Here is a 23,139-nt window from a genome sequence, read left to right as displayed (position 1 = left end):
TGCCAAGTTTTATTCACAGTTCAGGAAGGGCCTTGGATGTTTCAGAAGAGGGAGCAGAGTATGAACTCTGACTTTGCAGGGCAAGGGGGAGATATATCCGAACAGTGGTTTTTACTGCCTCCCAATACAAACCCTGGTGTGCATGGTTGTACCACTGTGTAAGGCCTCTGGCCTTCTTTCTACCCCCTTAGAAAGGTCTTACTTCAGGGAACAGTATTTTATAGTAGTTCAAACAATGAGCTCTGGAGTCAGACTGCCTGCTCACATCTCAGTTCTCCCAGTTATCAACTCTTGTGACCTTGGGCAAATTACTTCATCTTTGTGTGCTGTGGGTTTTTCATCTGTAACATGCACTTAATAACTATACATATTGCACAGGGCTGTTATGGGAATAATAGATAAATTACTATGTGTATACTGGCTAGAACAGCACCTGGCATATGATGAGCATTACATAAATGTTTGTGATATTAATGTGTAGCCAGAGATGCCTGGCAGCTAAACTTCCTGCCTGGGAGAGGGCCAGCCAAACAGCCACCCACTTCCCTCAGGGGAGAGCATGGGGAGTGTACAGGCTGAAAGTGGAGTGGTCTTAATCCTCTACAGCAAGGACATGCCACTTCCACCCCAAAATTTGACAAGAGAAAAGACAGGCTACATTTAAGAAAGTTGTGTGAAGCCCTGGCCGGTTGGCTCAGCGGTAGAGCGTCGGCCTAGCGTGCGGAGGACCCGGGTTCGATTCCCGGCCAGGGCACATAGGAGAAGCGCCCATTTGCTTCTCCACCCCTCCGCCGTGCTTTCCTCTCTGTCTCTCTCTTCCCCTCCCGCAGCCAAGGCTCCATTGGAGCAAAGATGGCCCGGGCGCTGGGGATGGCTCTGTGGCCTCTGCCTCAGGCGCTAGAGTGGCTCTGGTCGCAATATGGCGACGCCCAGGATGGGCAGAGCATCGCCCCCTGGTGGGCAGAGCGTCGCCCCTGGTGGGCGTGCCGGGTGGATCCCGGTCGGGCGCATGCGGGAGTCTGTCTGACTGTCTCTCCCTGTTTCCAGCTTCAGAAAAATGGAAAAAAAAAAAAGAAAAAAAAAAAAAAAAAAAAAGAAAGTTGTGTGAGAAAAAGATGAGTCTGATTCAATCATCAACTGGGTGCAGCTGCCTTTGGGAAAAAGCACCTCAACTTCTCCTTAGATTTATCAGGGCTTAATCCTCTTGGCTGATTGTGTTGCTTCCAACACCAAGAGTCCTAAACTGTCTGTGCCTGAACAAGTAGGAATGCATCTAGTTTGGTGGGTGTGAAACCCAGCAACCACTCAAGGAAGGTAGAAATAGCAGGGCTCTGGGGGAAAGGCATATATTTTTTATAATGAAAAGGTTACAGGCATCATAATGACTTTGATGTGGAAAAAAGTTATCTTCTGCTGCTGCCTCTTCTCATCATAAACTGTCTCTATGAAACAGCTTGTTTATGCTGGTTGGAGGCTTACAGAATCTCAAGGTGCAAAGGCTGTTACCCAAGTCACCCTCATTTTGTGCTGAGTTTCTCACCTGAGCCTCCAGCCTGCCACGGAGGGCCTTCTCTCATGGAGGCTAAGTCTTCCACTACCCTCATATTCATGAGCAGGCAGGAAGGAAGGAAGTGGAGCCAGAAGGGTGGTTGAAAGCAAGTTAGTTTAAAAAAACAATTCAGAAAGTGTGGAAATCTCAGTAAGTCACACAGACCCAAAGGAGAGCTCATTGGTTGCCTCTAGGGCGACTAACTATGCCTCTGTGCACTGCACATTTTCCATTATATTCAAGCCAATACTTGACTAAACATTTTTTTATTAAAAAAAATTTTTATGATAGAGACAGAGGAATAGATAGGGGTAGACAAATAGAAAGGGAGAGAGATGAGAAGCATCAGTTCTTTGTTGTGGCACCTTAGTTGTTCATTTACTGCTTTCTCATATGTGCACTGACCGGGGGGTTATAGCAGAGTGAGTGGCCCCTTGCTCAAGACAGCAACCTTGGGTCGAGGTAGCAACCTTTGGGCTCAAGCCAGAGACCATGGGGTCATGTCTATGATCCCACGCTACCCCATGCTCAAACTGGATGAGCCCACGCTCAAGCCAGTGACCTCGGGGTTTTGAACCCGGGTCCTCTGCGTCCCAGTCTGATGTTCCATCCACTGCACCACCACCTGTTCAGGCTGACTGAACATTTGAGGATTGCTATTGTTTTCCTTCAGGTCAATCACTTTGTGACAGGTTCTGACTTTATGTAAAATAAACCACATGCTCATATATTAGGTCAAAACATAATATTGATGAGTTTTTCAGTAAAATGATAAAATATTGCAATTTTGTGTGATTCTTCCTGCCATTTCTTGGCTATGCCTTACAGTACCCTGCCCAGAGATGGCTAGGTAGCAGATACTTGTCAAGCTTGGTTTTCGCTCCATTAAGTTGCAGGCAACCAGGATTTCATAAATTCATTTGCTTTCACGTGCAGTGTTAATTCAGGATAATAATATCTTCTCTCAATGATTGATTACTTCCAATTGTTCTGAGTTTGTTATTGGGCCCTTTACACTTTACATAGTCCATTCCTTTACTTAATCCTCAGAACAACCTCATGAGGCAGACGGTGTTATTTCCTTTTTAAATATGTGTCTATGGCTCAGAGATATTAAATGGCAAGTCTAAGTTCACACAACTACTGGGGAGCAGAGATTTGCACCAGGTCTGACCCCTTTTTACTATTTGCATTCCTTTCTGATGATCTATGTTGAGGCTACTTCTTGAGTTTTTCTGTATTTTTCACCTTCTAATTATTAAGGGCAATGGAGAGGTTCACCCAGTCCTACAACCCTAATGAGTTCAAGCCGCATGCCTCAGTCATTTGTTCATAATGTTTCCCAGATACTCCAAACAGCTTCCAACCACAGGGACAGACTGCTGTGTACTACCCAGACAATGAAAACCTCTAATTATTAAACGCATAAGGACAGTGTTTAATCAGGTGGTTTCAAAGTGGCTTGCCACACATTAATGATTAACCCACCTCTTGTAGTAGGAGTAATAGTTATTTGCCTGGTGCTTAAAATGAATGTCGTATTCAGGACATATTCAGAGGCTACAGATGATTTAGTATCTATATGGCCCTACCTTTATAGAAACTGTCTGGGTCAGTAAACAGCATTGTAGTGAAGTAGAGGGGGCATAGATGGTGATGAGGTGGACTTGACCTGGGGTAGTTAACACACAATGCAATATTTAGATGATGCATTATGAAATTGTACACCTGAAACCTGTATAAATTTTTTTTGTGTGTGACAGAGACAGAGAGAGAGAGAGACAGATAGGGACAGACAGACAGGAAGGGAGAGAGATGAGAAGCATCAATCATTAGTTTTTCATTGTGACACCTTAGTTGTTCATTGATTGCTTTCTCATATGTGCATTGACTGGGGGGCTACAGCAGACTGAGTGACTCCTTGCTCAACTCAGCGACCTTGGGCTCAAGCTGGTGAGTCTTGCTCAAACTAGATGAGCCTGCACCCAACTTGGCAACCTCAGGGTTTCGAACCTAGGTCTTCATGTCCCAGTCTGGTCCTCTATTCACTGCACCACCACCTGGTCAGGCAAAATCTGTATAATTTTATTAACCAATGTCACTCTAATGCCCCATCATCAGTTTCTGTTTCAAAAAGACTGGGATGGGGTTTGAGAACTTTTTTTTCTAATACATTTCAGGGATCATATATTGAGAATCATTGTTCTAGTTTATAAAATTGATATGATAATATTTGACCTTATTCTTTCCTAAGGTGGCCTGAGTCACCTCAACATTTTAGGTGAGAATGGTTTTGGAGATGGTACCTCATTTTTCTCAATACCTATGAGTGTGTGCCTGACCAGACGATGGTGCAGTGGATAGAGCATTGGACTCAGATGCTGAGGACCCAGGTTTGAGACCCTGAGGTTGCCAGCTTAAGCGCAGGCTCATCTGGTTTGAGCAAAGCTCACCAGCTTGGACCCAAGGTTGCTGGCTTGAGCAAGGAGTTACTCAGTCTGCTGAAGGCCCACAGTCAAGGCACATATGAGAAAGCAATCAATGAACAACTAAGGTGTCACGACGAAAAACTAATGATTGATGCTTCTCATTTCTCTCTGTTCCTGTCTGTCTGTCCCTGTCTGCCCTTCTATCTGACTCTTTCTCTCTCTCTGTAAAAAAAATAACTGTGAGTGTTCAGAAACAACTTCCAAATTATATCAACCCTTATGCTTTTTCATGATATTCTAGAATAAACTTGGAGGAAACATTAGGTAATTAGACTAGCCTTCTGCATCTAAGCTGCAATGACTGCTTGTCCTTCTTTTGTTCATTTATTCCTTGAGTGATTATGTTGAGCACCTTCTCTGGTCCTGTGAATTAATCATCTCTTTTTTAAAATTATTTATTTATTCATTTTAGAGAGGAGAGAGACAGAGAGAGAGAGAGAAGGGAAGCATCAACTCCCATATGTGCCTTGACCAGGCAAGCCCAGGGTTTTGAACCGGCGACCTCAGCATTTGCAGGTCGACGCTTTATCCACTGCGCCACCACAGGTCAGGCGAATTAATCATCTCTTTATCCTAACTTCTACCCTTGGATGTTCCACAGTAATGCTGCCAAGGAAACCTACCTGCTCGGGGCTGTGTGGGTCTAGTGCCTAGTGTCATGCTTGGCACACAGTAGGCACCCAATATACATTAGCTCCCTTGCTTTCTTTTTCTCAGACTAGTAATACTTCCCTAATCACTCATGAGCCATCCTGGCATTTCCCTGCTTCAAATACAGGCATTTACTTGGTGAATCTGAAAAGGAAAGTCCTTCAGATGACATCATACAGTATGTTTCTAAAAATGGTGGTTCTCAGCCCTGGTTGTGCGTTAGAATCACCTGGGTAGCTTTTAAAATTTTTTAATGTTTAGGTCCCACATCAAACCATCTGAATCCAAACCTCTGGTTGTAGGGCCCAGATCACAGTATTTTTACAATTTTCCAGATGATTCTAATGTGCATCCAAAGTCGAGAACCACTGTTTAAACCAAAGCCACTTTTCCCTTTACTCTGCCTTCTTGTCTTTTAAAGCAGGGTTTCTCTAACTATGGGTTTTGCCGTAGAGAGGATTCCATAAAGCAGCGGTTCTGAAACATTAACATGCATCAAACTCACGTGAATCACATAGATTTCTGGCCTCCCTTGCACTTTCTGATTTTGTAGCTCTGGGTTGGAGCCTGAAAATCTGGATTTCTAACAAATTTGTAGGTGGTGTGGATGCTGCTGTTTCAGGGATCACACTTGGCAAACCACTTCTGTTAAGGAAAGGGACTCAATTCTTTTCTTCTAGTTCCCCTTGAAAGGAAGTTGTGATGAGCATTTTTTTTTACCTCCAATCTCCATGACAATTTTCAAGCACTGTAAGGGTGTGTACACTCATACAGCTGTGTTGGAGAGAGTGGTTTCAAAGTTACCAAATGTCCATCTGAAAAGACAAGTGAAGCCAAATGGGCTGCATTAGGGGAGCTAAGCAAATGTTCTCCTAGGTAATGGGAGATAGCCAGCAGCTGAGGAAAGTTAATTCGTTAGATTATTTATCTTGATTCTGTCTTTGTACATTTTGGGTTTCTTTGCTTCCATCTCCACCTGCCATTTTTAGAACTGTCTTCTGCCATGTAAAGAGGAATATGTTGATTGTTAAAGCATAAGGGCAAATTAGAGATCACAGGTACAAAGAAAGCAGAACAAAAATATATCAAAACCATTCCTAACCTAAGGCAGCAGGCCAATGAGAAGACTGTTTGTTTTAGAATGTCATACTCAGCTTTAGCTAATACTTCCCAGTGCTAGAAAGCTGAATTATTCTCCACAAAGATGGGAGGGAGGTACCTAGCTAGACAAGGATGATGAGTTTAGGAGGGAATTTGTTAGTCATTCTGTTGGCTCAGAATGGTTGGCAATGCAGCTCCTGCATTTGCCATTCACTCACTCTTCTCAGCTGAGTCAAAGACAGGAACAGAGGTTGTAAAATGAGTCCAGCAGCCCTGAGACATTGATTACATTACATTAATGAGAGAGAGAGAGAGAGAGAGAGAGAGAGAGAGAGAGAGAGAGAGAAACCAAACAATGCCAATTTTATTAACAAATAACTCTTCCTTACTAATTTTTTTTTCTTGTACAACCCAGAGTAGGGATTGAGCTGGCATAAATGCTGACCTAGCTAGGAGTACGCAGAAAGAAGATTTGGCAGATCAGTTCTGATACCTTTTCTCTTCCTGGCCTTACATCCTAGTACCTTGAGATCATTTGGTACAAGATATGTTCCCCATCCTCTAAGGTCCCTTCCCTCAGAATGACCACCATCTCACCTTCTTAAAAACTTGATACTTAATTATGTAATTCTCAGAGCTAAGCTTTTGCTGTATTTGCATGACATGTGTAGAGGGAGGTAAAGATGCACTATACCTTAATCCAGTTTCAGACTCCTTGGTCTTAATTCTCAAATGTACCTTTTATTAGCTTCATTACCTTGAGCAAATCACTTCACTACTCTGAGGCTTAGCTCTTGTCTGTTAAGAAAGGGTAAAAAAGACCCTAATATAAAGCTTTGTTGTGATAGTTAAGATATAATACATGTAAAGTACTTAGCTCTGCACATTATAAGGACTTAATACATGTCAGCTGTTGTTATTATCATTAGTTTTATGGAGGATGAGAGAGACTTCTGGGACAGTCAGAGAAGCTCACATTGATGGCAACATAACCGAAGTGTCTAGGGAGTGCAAAACTACTATTTTTGGCCCTTCCAAAAGCCGTTTTCTTGTGTGATTGCCATTAACATCATGGCCAAATTAAACTGACTTTTACAGAGTCTGTAGTGTAAGATACTCTTGAGAAGAGGGGTTTAGAGACTAAAATTTCCAAGCAAGAAAGGAAGAGCAGAATTTGCTTGTGAGTTAACACCCTAAGTAGAAAGAGATAGGTGGATCAGTAGGCAGTGAGGCTAATTCTATGGGGGGCAGTTCAGCCTTCTGCATTCTCTCACCACACTCCAGCAGAGTCTGAAATACTTGTGGTTCTCTGAAATGCTCTGCTTTCCTTCCTCTGGGCTTTGACCATCCTCAACCTTCTCACCCTTCCAGTTCTTTGTTTATGCTATCCCCTCCCTCATTCTAGAACAACCTTTACCCAGCATTCACTTGGTTAATACTTATTAAGCTTTCCTTGTTTTCTTCCTTTCTGCAATTTGAGTTAAATGTGGTTTTTACATTGCCACAGCCTGCAGTAATTCTAATAGCATGACAAATTATCACAGTGTGTCAGAATATCAAGTAACTAGAAGTGATGTGGTTACTGAGCACTTGAGATGTGGCTAATCTAAAATAAAATATTAAATAAGAAATAAAATAAGAAATTAAAGACATGAAAATACACACTTCAGAATTTGAAGAATTAGTACAAAAAATGTAAAACTTCGTGAATAATACTTTATAATGACCACATGTGGAGATGATATTTTGAATATATATTGGGTCAAATAAAACATGTTAGAATTAATTTCATCTTTTAGAACTGTTTAAAAGGTGAATACTAGAAGATTTAGGATAACAAACTTGCTTTGCATTCCCTTTCTGTTGGATTATGCTGTACTAGACTGTCAGCTCCAGGAGAGCAGACACCTGGTCTGCTTTGCTCGCCATAGTGACCCCACTGTTTGCCACAGAGTAGTGCCCTTTACATATTTTTACATAACCAAATGAAGAAATTGATTTTGTATCTAGATTTGCATCGAATCTTGGAACTTTAACTAAAAGGTTCATGGAATCAGTGGATTTATTTTTCTATTCCTCTGTGTAAATGGGTATTTAATCCACATTACTGGTTTTCATGTCTTTAATTTCTCAAATGACAGATAGTTGTAGCTGTGGCTAAGTGATGTAATGTTGTTCCACTTACAGATTTATTATCTGCAAATCATTTTCATGTCTGTTCAGGAAGCAATGTGAAGAAGAGTAAATAATTCCTAAGCTAAGGGAAATTTAAAGCAAAAAAGAAAAAAAAAAGTGGAGAGGCCAACAGGAGCCATACCTGTGTGGCTAGAAAGACCTGCATTTGTGTTCTATTGCTGCACAAAAGTTATTCTATACTGAGTGGCTTAAACTGACACTCATTTATTATCTCACAGTTTCTTTGGGTCAGAGTCTGGGCACAGCATGCCTGGGTTTCCTGCTCAAGGTCTCACTGCTCTGAAATCAAGGTGTTTGGCTAGAGCTGCATTTCTCAGCTGCATTCAGGGCCTCTTCTGTTTTCATTCAAGTTGTTAGAAGAATTTGCTTGCTACCAGTTCCTTGGCATGTGGTCCCCAACAGTTTCTGGATGAATGTTTACTTTCATCCAAACCATATCTCTCTAACTTTCTCTCTCACTAGCTGGAGAAAAACTCCCTGCTTTTATAGGGCTCATGAAATTAGGTTAGTCCCACTGAGTAATCATCCTATCTTAAGGTTAACTGATTTGGGACCTTCATTACATCTGCAAATACCTTCATAAGAGTACCTATATTTGTGTTTTATTGAATAACTGTGAGGAGGTGTGTATACTCCAGTGACTGGGAATCTGGGGAGTTTTTCTTAGAATTTCACCTACCACAGGAACTCAAACAAGGTCTTCCATTGTTTCAGTGAGAATAAAATTATGAGCAGAAACTTTGGGTTTACAGTAGGAGCCACTTCTTTCAGCATCTGAGAAGGCCTATTTAAGAAGTGGCCACAGGACCTGTGGAGGGGACTCTGAAATAAGGGAATATCAGTAATGGAATATGTGTTAAAGATAATATAATATAATCCTCCTATTTTACAAATGAGGAAATAAAGACCTAGAGAGTGGAAGCCTTCTAGGAGTGGTCATTGCAGCCACCTCATGCTTCTTCTCTGTAGAATTTGTCAGCTTTTGGAAGGGCTGGTAGATGGAGCATTTGAAATTTGGTGAGATTAAGATCTGTCATCTAAGCTAAATTTCTTACTTTTCCCATGCCTACCTCTATTCTGAAACAATTTACAGCCTAAAACACTTCTAGTCTTTGATTTTTAGAAAAGTAAATGTACTATGTATATAACTCTAAATTCATCCTATCATTTATATCCAACACTCAATGAATGTACTGGTTGTTAAATCATGAATTGTACTGAATTTCTCATTTTCCAGATGTATGTGTATGTGTGTATAAATATGTATATTTAAATCAATTGTTTAAGAGATGAAGATCTTGGGCAAAGGTGTGGTGCTATTTCTCATTCAGGACAAAGTAAAGTGATGGAATTATCTGAGAACAGTCTTTTAAAGGGCAGATAATCAGAAGCCCTGGACTACTGAGAACCAGGGGTCTTGACAGCTCTGGGTGGAAATAACCTTTATGCTTCAAAATTTTCCGTTCACCCCCCACCCTCCACACAAAAGACATAATGAGGAACACAGAAAATAATAAAAACCCTAGGGTCTTAAAAGAACATTACCTGAGTAATGTTTTTGGGTCCAAATTTTAAGAATGCTAACATACCATTTGTTTAGTGCTGACAGTACATTATCAATGTGGTGAGATGAGCAAGTATTATTTTTGCAGAGGCAGAAGAAAATAAAAATGGAATCTTTGCGGCCTGACTGGCAATTCGTGTTTTACTTTGTCAATGACTGAACTTAAAGATTCAGCTGCCTCTTATGTTTCTTACCTTTGGATTTGGGTTGGGACCTAATTTACATCCCTGTCAAATCAGGTTACATTATATATTGAAAATATTTTCTTTTAATTGTTCATATTTTAGGGGGTTAGACATTGGGGATAATTTACTGCAAAATAATCAATAAAAAATGACTGCATTTAAGTTTTCCCATTCACAACAGCAGTCAATTCTCAATTGTTCTGGGGATGTTTATCTAGTTGCCTGATGATTTTGATTCAATTCTGGCCTTTGGGGTCTTTAATGTCCTTATTGCCCCTGTACTACAGGATCATGATGATAGAAGAGACTGGCAGAAAATAAATTCCTTATTATTTGAAGATTTAAAGGAAAGCTCTGCTAAGAGTTGTGGCAGAAACAAACCATTAATTCTCCTGGGCCATGAGGAATCATTTGTCACTATCCTTTTCTCTTGTTTTCCTGTCTGTCCCATTCTTATACATAATTGAGAACTGATTTGATGTTACATGAAACCTTTGGATTAGCAATATTAAATAATGTCTATTGTGCCAAACCCTACAGCAAATACAGTAGTTAGGTAAAAAACAAAAACAAACAAACAAACAAAAATAAAGAAAAGCTTCCAAATGATAAGTATAGGTGCTACCATCCAGTGGTGGAATTCAAAAAACAACCGGTTTTCCACCCTAATGATTATTTTAAGTATAAAAAACTATATACCAAATGAGTGAGGTCATATGATATTTTTCTTTCTCTGCCTGGCTTATTTCACTTAGCATGATAGTTTCCAGGCCCATCCAATGAACAATGTGAACTGAGCAACGGAACAGAGGCAGAGGTGGGATCAAAGAAACCAGAGGGAAAGCGGTCAGAGGGAAAGTGGAAGAGAAGATGGGATCAGAGAAGGGAAAGAGATTAATGACATTATATATACATAACACAGCATTATAGAGAACAGGACAGCAAATCCTGGAGGGAAGGGGGGGGGACCATTGGGGGGAGGGGAGATGGGGAGGTGAGGGGAATAAGAGAGTGGGGGAAGATATATTCGGTGGGACACTTGAATCTATGTAAACACAAATTAAAACCATAAATAAAAATATTAAGTAAAACAAACAAACAAACAAAACTATATACCAAAAGGTTGTTTATTATTTCATACATTTAATACTTAAGTAGGAATAATAAAAGAGGTACACAAAACTAGATTATAAGAGTTTTAAAATATTAATGAAAAAATATTAAATAATACAAGACAAAACAATACCACTGTTATTTAAGATATTTCCATATTGGTTTTTTTGTGTGTGTGGCAGAGACAAAGAGAGTCAGAGAGAGGGACAGATAGGGACAGACAGACAGGAATGGAAAGAGATAAGAAATATCAATTCTTCGTTGAGGCTCCTTAGTTGTTCATTGATTGATTTTTCATATGTGCCTTAACTGGGGGGCTACAGCAGACCGAGTGACTCCTTGCTCGAGCCAGCGACCTTGGGTTCAAGCTGGCGAGCCTTGTTCAAACTAGATGAGCCCGTGCTCAAGCTGGCGACTTCGGGGTCTTGAACCTGGATCTTCCGCATCCCAGTCCAATGCTCTATTCACTGCGCCACCACCTGGTCAGGCTCCATATTGCTTTTTGATTGGCAGCCTCATTTGCAATTTTTTTTTCACCAATAGACGGAATGAACATTACTATAGGCACTTAGAATATGCAGTTGTGCAGACTAATGTTAAAAAAGGGTAGGGAATGTCAATTTGTGATTTCCACATCAGGAAATCACAGGCTTCCCAGAAATCCACCTTAGAGAGAACACTGATTACAATTGCCATTTTAACAACCAGTTCACCAAACTGAACAAAAAACTAGATATCGGTGCTGCACAACCTGTGAGAACCAGCTGAATCCCACCACCGCTTCTATCTAATGAACTCCTTATGGCAATGTTAAAACTAAAAGTTTTCCCCACCAAGCAATGGTAAAGTAAAATATTCAAAAATTTTACCATTAATACATCTGAGACTGTGCTTCAGTTTCTTCTGTTCTTGCATTAATTTCTAATATGAAACTGCCCCGATCTTTGATTTCCCAATCCCAAAATGAATAGGTTTAGATATGCAAACTCTCAGTCACATACTAGTGAATTAATCTTTCACTACCACCAGTACCTCCCTGTCCTTTTCTCTTGTTCTCATGCAAATGTGGAGTCTAAAGGGAGTAATAGGTACTGAATGGTCAAGATATTGAATATACCTGAAGGATTAAGCTATTGTGTGTGCTGTATTTGTGGCTAAGCTTCATGTACATAGTGAGACCGATAGGGGAAAAACTGTTCCCTGAAAAGACACTAGTGGACAAGGGTCATGGAAGCAAAATAAATATTTTTATATTCCAAATGGACTATTTAATTATCTTATTATCTTTGGGTAAGTATTGACATATCTTGCTGGGAAACCCGAAGTCTGAGAAAGTTTAGAATACACATTTTGCATCTCCCACAGGGTTGTTGTGAGAAATAAACAGAATAATTATATCAGTATGTCTAGCCAAGTGTCTGGCACTTAGTGGGTATTCAGTAATATTCAGTAAAGATTCTGAATGATGGCCTTAAAGTGTCTCATTTCAAAAGGCCCAGGATCTTAATGAGTAGAGCTTAGATGTACATTTTGAAGTAGATAAGAATCCAAGGGTTTAGTGGAGGAAAATTCTGTATTTATACTGTAAGAATCGGATGCTCTGAAACACTCAAGTTTCCATTTATGCCAATCCTCTGTCATATATGATAGAAAATAAGAGTATTTTTCTCTAAGAGTCAGATATTCCATTAAACCACTAAAGTACAGGCAGAGAGAAAAGAGCTTCTATTTACAGTGAAAACAGACTCTGCATGTGAACCAGGATAGGTCAAAAGTCCCTCTAAATAGCACCTCAGGAATGCACAAGAATATGAACCTTATGAGAGAGAGTATTTTTGTGTGATTTTCTAACTTCTGTATCTCTAGTACTGAAAAAATGCTTGGCATATAGTAGAAATGCAATGCATGTGTTGAATGAATAAATAGATGTGTGCTCTCATTCATCATTCCAGATAGGACATTGCAACCAATATCCATATATTGCTTTGTAGTGTAGTTGTCATGGATTGTGGTTTGAAGTTTAAAAAAGGCATCACTGTGAAAGAAAAAAAAAGTTTATGGTAGTTCCAAAATTGCAACCACACATAAAGAAACTAGGTTAGTAGGACCTTCAAACTTGGCTCAAGTTCAGGAAAAAGAAAAAGATATGTTAATTGCTGTGGTATTTACAGGAAGTAATATTTTATTGCCATAAGATCAACTGCTATGGATTTTACAGACAGAAAGACTAACATTTTCTACCTTATTATTTAGCATTTGTGTATAACACTTCTAATACTATAGTGAATCTCTCTTAAACCAATCTTTGAGGATTGGGGAAAATTTGTTGCAATCAAGACTTAATTACTTTAAAATTCTTTACTGTCTTCTTCTTTCTTGGCTTTCTTTTAGCAATTCCCTCACCTGCCAATGAAATCTGTTCCCATCATCCAGTCTCTGGTGGATTTCTCAGAGCCTTTGGCAGATCTTTCTAAGAAAAACACTGCTTCTATGACCTGCAACCCTGTTGGTTCTGGATTGGCCAGATCCTGACAAATAGGTCCCCAGAATCCTGTAGAAATGTCTAAGAGGATTCTTTTCAGAGGCAAGTTGGTTTACAAGTTCTTTTTTGTCTCTGGATCTTTGTGCCTCTACTATCCTGAATCTTTCCTTGGACTCTCGACTTGCTTTGCTCTCTAGCTTCTAGAGTCTTTTATTAATTATTTGCCTGGTTGTGATCTGTTATTTTATTATCATCTGCAGTTTCCATGAACTCCCTGGAATTGGATTATTTTTGACATGTTCTTATAGTTTGATGCTATAATTTATCTTTATCTACAGCTATAGTTCCATGTTTCTCTATAGCTCACAGCTCCTTTGCCTGATACCCTCATACCCTGGAATGTTCCAAGCCCTGTCTAAGCTCCAACAGAGGGGGAAATGCCAGGTGGTAGCAGTCCAAATAAAAGAAAGTCTGAAAAGGGACTGAGGACACTTCAACAAGTAATTTATACCCTTCCTCTATGTATAGTTAGGATCATTGTGTTCTCAATCGCAAATTCTATATTTATAGAATTCTGGTCTTGGAAGCTTCATTCACTCCAGATCATTTTAGAAATGAACCCTACTTTTTTTTTTTTTTGTATTTTTCTGAAGCTGGAAATTGGGAGAGACAGTCAGACAGACTCCCGCATGTGCCCGACCAGGATCCACCCGGCACGCTCCCCAGGGGCGACGCTCTGCCCACCAGGGGGCGATGCTCTGCCCCTCTGGGACGTCACTCTGCCGCGACCAGAGCCACTCTAGCGCCTGGGGCAGAGGCCAAGGAGCCATCCCCAGCGCCCGGGCCATCTTTGCTCCAATGGAGCCTTGGCTGTGGGAGGGGAAGAGAGAGACAGAGAGGAAGGAAGGGGTGGGGGTGGAGAAGCAAATGGGCACGTCTCCTATGTGCCCTGGCAAGGAATCAAACTCAGGTCCCCCGCATGCCAGGTTGACGCTCTACCGCTGAGCCAACCGGCCAGGGCCAGAACCCTACTTTCTTAGAGAGGTTGTTTCATTTCTGAGTGGAAACACAGAAGGTTATCTCCCCTAACAAGGAGATAAGAGCTTCCCCTATCCTTGCTGTGATTGTTAATTTTATGTGTCATGACTGGGCCATGGGTGTCAAGATACTTAATCAAATATTATTCTGAGTGTATTTGTAAGGGTATTTTTGAATGATATTAACATTTTAATTGGTAGACTGAGTAAAGCAAATTGACCTCCTTAATATGAGTAGCCCTCATCCAATCAGTTGAAGGCCTAAATAAAACAAAAATGCTGACTCTCCCCTGAGTAAGAGGAATCTCCTCCTTCCCATCTGATTGAGCTGAACATCATTTTTGCCCTGCCTTCAAGCTTGAACTAAAATATTGGTTATTCTTGTGTCTCAAGCCTGCCTAGCTTCTGGACTAGAACTTAACCATTGGCTGTCCTAATCCTCTAGCCTTTACACTTAGACTGGAACTATAGTGTTGACTCTCCCGGGTTTCCAGCTTGCTGACTCACCCCATAGATCTTGGGACTTTTAAGCCTTCATAATCATGTGAGCCAATTGCTTACAATCTCTTTCTCTCTCTCTCCCCCTCCCTCTCATGCTCCCTTCTTCCCTACTTACCATATATGACATAATAAGGACAGGGGAAGCTATTCCCTCCTTTTCAGGGGAGGTAGAACTTAAGGAATCATTAGTCTTTTCCCTTTCTGCATAAATATACCAAGACATCAATCAATCAATCTCTCTATCTATCGATGAATGTATATCAATCTATATATCTTATTATTCTATTGTTACTGGTTCATTAAAGAGCCTTGGCTAATAATATACCTGTAATTATACATTGGTGCTTCATGAAGAGCAAGAGAAAATATAGAGGAAGGTTTTAAGCAGTCTTATTACACTATTTAAAAAAAGTATTTTAAATTAGGATGATTTTGGAAAAAGAAAGCTTTGTTAAGAATTTTTTTCTTTCTTTTTTCTTTTTATTTTTAGTTAGAGAGGGGCTGAAAGGGAGAGAGAGTTAGGGATAGACAGGAAGGGAGAGAGATGAGAAGCATCAGTTTATAGTTGCAGCACCTTAGTTGTTCATTGATTGTTTTCTCATATGTGCCTTGACCAGGGGGCTTCACTCAAGCCAATGACCCCTTGATTAAGCCAGTAACCACAAGGTTTGTAACCTGGGTCTTCAGCATCCCAGGCTGATGCTCTATCCACTGTGCCATTATTTGGTCAGACACTTTGTTTAGAATTAAGAGACCAAAGTTGTAATCTTGACTCAATAATTTATTTGTAGTATGACTTTTGGTAAGTCATCTCCCCTATATTACTCGCTTTTTATAGTGAGAGAAACTGTTGTAATGAATGCTCATACTATAGTTATGCTATAGGTGTGCTATAAGAGGTCAAGCAACTTAATAATCATTAACGAGCAATGGTATCAACTCCCAGCATTTTTCCTTTTAACCAACAACAATTTATTATAGTCTTCCCTTGGGCCTGGCCATTTGGCTCAGTAGTAGAGCATCGGTCTGGTGTGCGGAAGTCCCGGGTTCTATTCTCAGTCAAGGCACACAAGAGAAGCACCCATCTGCTTTTCCACCCTTCCTCTTCACCTTTCTCTCTATCTCTCTCTTCCCTTCCCGCAGCCACGGCTCCATTGGGTCAAAGTTGGCCTGAGTACAGAAGATGGCTCCATGGCTTCCTCCTCAGGCACTAGAATGTCTCCAGTTGCAACAGAGCAATACCCCAGGTGGGCAGAACATCACCTCTAGTGGACTTGCAGGGTGGATTCCAGTCAGGTACATGCAGGAGTCTGTCTCTCTGCCTCCCTGCTTCTCACTTCAAAAAAAAATACAATAAATAAATAAATATTGTATTCCCTGATGCTATTTATACCAAAGGGAACATTAATCCCTTGCTTTCTTTTGTTTCTTGTAAATAGTAATAGAGATACAAAGTCTTTCAGGAAGAATGATTTTTGTGATCATGACAATTCAACATAATTATGTGCAGGAAATGAACACCCAGATATTAAGATAAAAGTCTAGCCATACATAATAAAAAAACTGTAAATTATTGCATATAAGATTTGATGGTTTATTTTCAAGTTTGTTATTGAAGATAAAAATAAAAACTGGTGAATCGTGACAGTTGTCAAAACTGTAGCTTATTAGTGCTCATACCAAAACTAATTTCATCCTCCAGTATTAATACTGTCCTGAAAAGGTCAGTAGAAACAGATTTTGTCAGAATAGAAGTAAAAAAATTTGTAAGCAGAAGACATAGGTAACTGACAACATTATCAGAAAGAATGGCTAGAAGAGCATTCTGGATAAGTCAGTGTCCCTGTGCCTTTACTCAGACTTTACCTCTGCCCAGAAACCTTTCCTTCCAACTCTTGAAATTGTTCCTACAGGCCATAGTTCAGTTTAAGTACAGTGGCCCCTAAGAAGCAATCACTGTCTGCCAAGCACCCCCCACACTGCCCCTGTGATTATGCTCACCCACACAATTTGTCTCCAGCACGTATTTGGAACTTGGTAGCAGTAGAGATACCACAGGGAAAATGTATTCTCCTCTTTTCAATACTTCATGACTTTGACAAACACTTCCAGCAAACCTTAGATTTCTGGACCCTTCTAAATCTCCATTTCCTCATCTTTAAAATGTAGAATTTCCACCAGAGCTATGGTTTTCAATTTTTGTTTTGGTCATGGAACTTTTATGAGCAAAATCTATAGAATTTCAATGTACAAAATACAAACTTCCAAAAGGAAGTTTCATAAAGCAAAAGACTCTGGACCTAGAGTCTTCTTCTTCTTTTTTCTTTTTTCTTTTTAGTGAGAGGGGGAAGGCAGAGACTGACTCCCACATGTGCCTGGACTGGACTGGAATCCACCAGCAAGCCCACTAGGGGGCGGTGCTCTGCTTATCTGGGGCCCTTGCTCCATTGCAACCAGAGCTGTTTTAGTTCCCGAGGCAGAGGCCATGGAGCCATCCTCAGCGCCTAGGTCTAACTCGCCCTAATTGAGCCTTGGCTGCAGGAGGGAGGGAGAGAGAGAGAGAGAGAGAGAGAGAGAGAGAGAGAGAGAGAGAGAGAGAGAGAGAAAGAGGTGGAGAAGCAGATGGGCGCTTCTCCTGTGTGCCCTGACCAGGAATCAAACTTCAGACATACATATGCAGGGCTGATGCTTTATCAGTCAGCCAACCAGCCAGAGCCTATAAAAGTTTTCTTAACATTGGTTTGAAGCCTTTCTGTGGAACCCTAAAAGCTGTAAGAAAGAGTGCAAAAACCATGAGATGATCACTAAAGACCCTTTCCAGTCTCTATAGTCCATGCTTTTCTGCGCATACATAGAGTTTTGGCTGGATTGTAAGCTTCTTAATGTCAGTGATTGTGTATAACATTGGGTTTCCAGTTTATATTTCCTGTGAAGAGAAGATGCTACACTAAGATATGTGGGGCAGCAGGAGGGTAAACTCCCCTGGAAGCATTTAGTCTTCTGTGTAATAGTCAGAAGTTTTTGCTTTTTTTTTTCTAGACTAGGAAGATGGAAGAAACAATTACCACATTCTGCCCTTGATTTGTAATTTCTCCAGTATACATGAGTAATTTTGAATGACCTGCTTCCTCCCCAAAAACCTTTCTCCCAAGATATATTTTTTTTTTCAGACTTAGACAGTGTATTATCTGTCTCAAGAGGGTACAGGGTTTTCATTTACAATGTTTTTGAGCAAAGTCTACCATTTTTCTGCCCTGAGTGATTTCTGAATTAGATGGAATAGATACTAGTGCCTTGGGAGTACCAGACAAGTTAGAAGAGATAAACATAATAGTTCTCAGGTAAGGTCTTACTCTGCTTCTTCTAGAACCAGGGACCAGGCTCTCTCACAAAGAATGGGGGTTACTTTATTATTATTATTATTAAGTGAGAGACAAGAAGGCAGAGAAAGAGACTTCCGCATGCACCTGGACCAGGATACACCTGGCAAGTCCCTTATCCCGTGATGCTCTGCTTATCCTTATCTGGGATGGCTGCTCCGTTGGTCAGCAACTGATATATTTTAGCACCTAAGGCATGCCATGGTTCCATACTCAGTATGTGGGGCCAACTTGTTCAAACCATTTGAGCCATGGCTGCTGGAGGGGAAGAGAGAAAGAGAAAGTGAGTGAGAGAGAAGGGGTAGAGGTAGGGGTGGAGAAGCAGATGGTCACTTCTATTGTATGCCCTGACTGGGAATCGAACCCAGGACTTCCACATTCTAGGTTGATGCTCTACCACTGAGCCAACTGCTGAGCCAACCTTTCTTCAAGACCACTGCCAAGCTAGTGTGAGGGGTACAAGAGCAGGAAAAATGCCACAAAACTTTTCTACTATGTGGAAGTTGCTTTTCTTCTTGATTCAGCATTTGCTTGGTTTCTGTAAGTCTTTGACTGTTTTCTAGAGATCTGAGAAAGTTGATCTGTCAATTTCTGATGAAGAATGGGAGTTGGAACTACCTACCCTGAAATTTGGCTGATGTCATTCTCACCAACAAAGTTTTAACTGGACCGTTGAATCCAGGGCTTATTCTGAAAGGCTTGGCTCAATAAGACTATTACTTCTGCCCACAACAGATAGCTCTCTATAGAGAAACTTAACAGGAACCCTGGTGTTCATATGTCTTCCCCACATTTGACTCCTTACTTAGACTTAGGCCTAGAGTATTCCCACAGACTTTTGAATGTTTGTGGGTGGTGGGAAAAGATTCTGACAATTATTAAAGTAGTATTTCAGTATAGTGAACAGATTGCAGTCATCCTTTAAAATATGGTCCCACAAAAGTTGTTCACTGATGCATTTTGTCTCTCCTTGGGTTGTTCTCTCTTGTCCTTTCTGTCTTCATTAACCATTCTCTGTTCTTTAAGGGACATATTTCTGTGCTACGCACAGCTCTGAAATATCAATACATTCTCACCGTGCTAGGTAATCCTTCTGGTATCTAGGTTTAGTTGATTTGTCTTATCACTTTTTATCATACTTAATACATTTTGCAATTCACCTGCCTTTCCTAGCCTGGATTTTTTTAACACTAAAGACCCAGATTCATTCAAGGGCACTTCTCCTGCTTCTCTAATCCCCCTTTTCACCACTGCCCCACAACGTTGGCAAAAACAAATTATAGTTAACCAGATTTGCTCTTTCTGAATTGCACTAACTACTTCCTTTGAAATATCACCACTTTACTTATTGGGAAATTCATGTCCATTTTCTTTTACCCTCTTGACCTTATGTTTTATCTCTCTAAATCTTTCCTGCAGTATTGCCCTCACTTAGAGGTACTTTTTAAAGCCCTTACAGTAGCTCCTAGAACTAAACAATACAAATTCTTCTTCATCTCAATTTTCTTTCCCTCAACTCTGGGTCCATTATTCTTATTTTTCCTGAAATTTCTGAAGTGTATCTTACAAAGATAGGTAGCTTTTGTTTCTTTGGCATTTTTCAGAAAATGTAAGTCATGGACTTTTCAGAGAAATAGTTAAAATTGCAGTTGCTGCAGGTGAAATAGAAACTAAGTGCTGAGTATACATATGAGAAATCACACTAATAGCTTAATCTAATTAGAGCAACATTCTACTGCAGGAATGAATTGTGGCTAATTTTCTTCTATTTTGTAAGGGGGATCTATATTTGCACTAGCTTGTTGGTTGGATATCCACTGCTAATGTATGAATTAGAGTACTTTATGACCCCTTTGAAGCATACAAAATATGCAATTAAATAAAATTTTCTCCCCCCTTCCAAGAGTTGAAAGACTTGGCAAAATGAGGCACATACATTTTTCTACAGCAAAAAGGGGTATCAAATATAAAATCATCATCTCTTCCACCAAAAAGTGACCAAGGTTGTAAAAGAAGAGGTCAGAATTATGTAAAGTGAAACTACAGCAACATATGGAGTCCTTGAGAAAGAAATATTTCTGGATAGCAGAGTTTTCTGGAGTTCAAATTTTCTTCTGTATTTCCATGAATTTTATTGTGTGTGTGTTTTTCAACAAACTATAGAAATGATCCCTGAAAATATAGTCTTGTGTGTGTGTGTTTTATTGAATTTATAAGGGTGACATTGGTTAATAAAATTATATAAGTTTCAGGTGTACAATTCTATAATACATCATCTGTATATTGAATTTGTGTTCATCACGCAGTCTTTTTCTATCACCATTTACCCCCCCTCCCTTACCCTATTCTACTTCCTCCACACCTCTTTCCTTCTGGTCATTACCATACTGATGCCTGTGTCTATGAGGTTTTTTTTTTTTTTCATTTAATCCCTTCACCTTTTTTAACCAGCTCTCCAATCCACTTCCCCTCTGACAGCTGTAAGTCTATTCTCTATATCAATGAGTCTGTTTCTGTTTTGTTTGTTAGTTTAATTTGTTTACTAGATTCCACGTATATGTAAGATCATATGGTATTTGTGTTTCTGACTGGCTTATTTCACTTAGCATACTACTCTCCAGGACCGTCCATACTGTCACGAGTGGTGAGACTTTCTTCTTTTTTACAACCAAGTAGAATTCCATTGTGTAAATGTACTACAGCTTTTTTATCCACTCATCTACTAATGGGCACTTGTACCACTTTCAAATCTTGGCTATTGTAAATAATGCTTCATGAATTTTAATTAAATCCTTTGGCTATAATATTTTCCAACATGTATTGCACACTTTTTTGACGCATTAAGCATAATATGTTGAAAATAATTCCACCTTTTCTCGATGACTCAGGGTCCATGAGATGATTTTCAACTTCTCAGTGTGTTATATTCAAAGATGCCCTCAGGGCCTATTATAGCCAATAAGAATGTTTGTTCCAACACTAAATGTTCCCAGACTGCAGAGAGTTATTTTGTCAGCTTTTTCCTACTTTTATTTTTTCTCTCTCTTTGCTGTAAGTGTTTTCTTATCTTCCTGTTAACATCCACTGTCTAGCATTTGACAAGATATTGCTAATCTTTGGTAGAATTAGAAATAAAATATCCAAACTTGCTTAGAATTATATGTAAAATACAAGTGTATAGATTCTGATTCAAGTCCTATTGCTCACTTTGAGGTATGCACATTTAAAATGCATGGATATGGTGCTTAGATACCCTCTTTATTTGTTTCTAGTTCTTAACTATGTTACAGGTGAAGGGTGACTTTTTTTGTATGTGTCAATTAACTTTATTAAAATATAATTGAGCTCTATTCTTCCTTTTCTCATCAGCCCACTTTAGATGTATCTTGAGTGAAACAACCTACAGAAAGTCACACACAGTACTTATGCTACTTACTCTCTGTTTCCCTGAAATTTTATAATGCTAAAAGAATATATATTAATTTATATAAAGTATAATTATATATTTTAGAAATGGAATTTTAAAGGAAAGATTAAGTTATTGATATGTAAATAATATTGTAATAATAATTCAGTAATGAATTAATTTCAACACCCTTTTTACTCTTAAGTAAAAAGTATTAATTTAAATACCATTTATTTAATATTCTCCTTAGCCTCTTTGGTTTTCATAAGAGTGACTCACTTGTATTACTTTAAGTATTTAGAGTTTTATTGCAGGGTGCATATATGCAGTAGCCTAGGAAAAGCTACCTCAGACTCTGACAGTAAGCATGCTGGTCCTTCCTTCTCTCTTCTACTTAATTGGGCTATTCTTACTCTCTTTGAGGGAGTTATTCAATATTCAAGCTTTGAAATCTCGCATCATAGGTCCTTTGCCTCTCCACAGGCTCAGAATTTTTTTTTCAGCATTCTTTTGCATTGATTTCAGGTGTACAGACACTGAAATAGACACTCATATACTTCACAAAGTGTTTCACCTGATATTTCCAATACCCACCTGGCATCATACATGATTATCACATACTGTTGAGTATATTTTTTATGTTATAGTTTACTATATTCATAGTTATTCTGAAACTACCAATTTGTACTTCTTAATCCCTTTAACTCTTGTATTCAGTCCCCCAAACCCCTTCCCCTCTAGCAATTACCAACTTGGTCCTTGTATCTACGAATCTGTTTAAATTTCATTTGGTAAATTATTTTATTTAGTAATTTATTTTGTTCTTTAGATTCAACATATAAGTGAAGTCATATGGTATTTGTATTTCTCTTACTGATTTATTTCACTTAGCATACTACTCTCTCTAAGCCCAACCATGCTGTTGTAAATGATAATATTTCATACCTTTTATGGTTGAATAATATTCCATGTACTACAACTTTTTTTATTCACTCATTCATTGATGGGCACTTGGATTGTTTCAATATATTAGCTATTGTAACTATTGCTATAATGAACATAGGAGTACATATATTCTTTCAAATTAATGTTTTGGTTTTCTTTAAATAAACTCTCAGAAGTGGAATCCCTGGGTAATAAGGCAGTTCCTCCATTTTTAATTTTTTTTTTTTTTTTACCACTCAGACTGCTTCTCTCCCTCTTACTCTTCCAAAGGAAGAGCAGAATGATCATCAATGGCAAAAGGCAGCTGCACAAGCAACACCAAAAGCCGGCTTTACACTCAGGAGAGAACACTGCAACTCCTCCTCGTGGTTTCGAGTACTCTACACGATCAGAGAAACTTTTCCAGTAACAAACTATAGAAATGATCCCTGAAAGTATAGTCTTCATTTTTAATTTTTTGAGGTAACCCCATATTGCTTTCCACAGTGGTTGTACCAATCTGCATTCCCAACAACAATGCGTGAGAGTTCCCTTTTCTCA

The 23,139-nt window shown here is 39.4% G+C and overlaps 1 protein-coding gene and 1 non-coding gene across 2 annotated transcripts in view; both read right to left on the bottom strand.

Annotated features, from left to right (window-relative positions):
- Nucleotides 1-23,139, bottom strand: part of TRPC5 (transient receptor potential cation channel subfamily C member 5) — a 356,447-nt gene that overhangs the window by 258,457 nt on the left and 74,851 nt on the right. The window lies entirely within an intron of this gene.
- LOC136317917 (small nucleolar RNA U3) lies at nt 22,831-23,043 on the bottom strand. Its single transcript, XR_010727918.1, has one exon. It is a non-coding gene; the product is annotated as a small nucleolar RNA U3 (small nucleolar RNA).

This window comes from Saccopteryx bilineata, chromosome X (genome assembly GCF_036850765.1).
Source record: "Saccopteryx bilineata isolate mSacBil1 chromosome X, mSacBil1_pri_phased_curated, whole genome shotgun sequence".
NCBI classification, from domain to species: domain Eukaryota; kingdom Metazoa; phylum Chordata; class Mammalia; order Chiroptera; family Emballonuridae; genus Saccopteryx; species Saccopteryx bilineata.
Note: the sequence above shows the minus strand (reverse complement) of the source record. Positions and strands in the feature narration are given on the sequence as shown.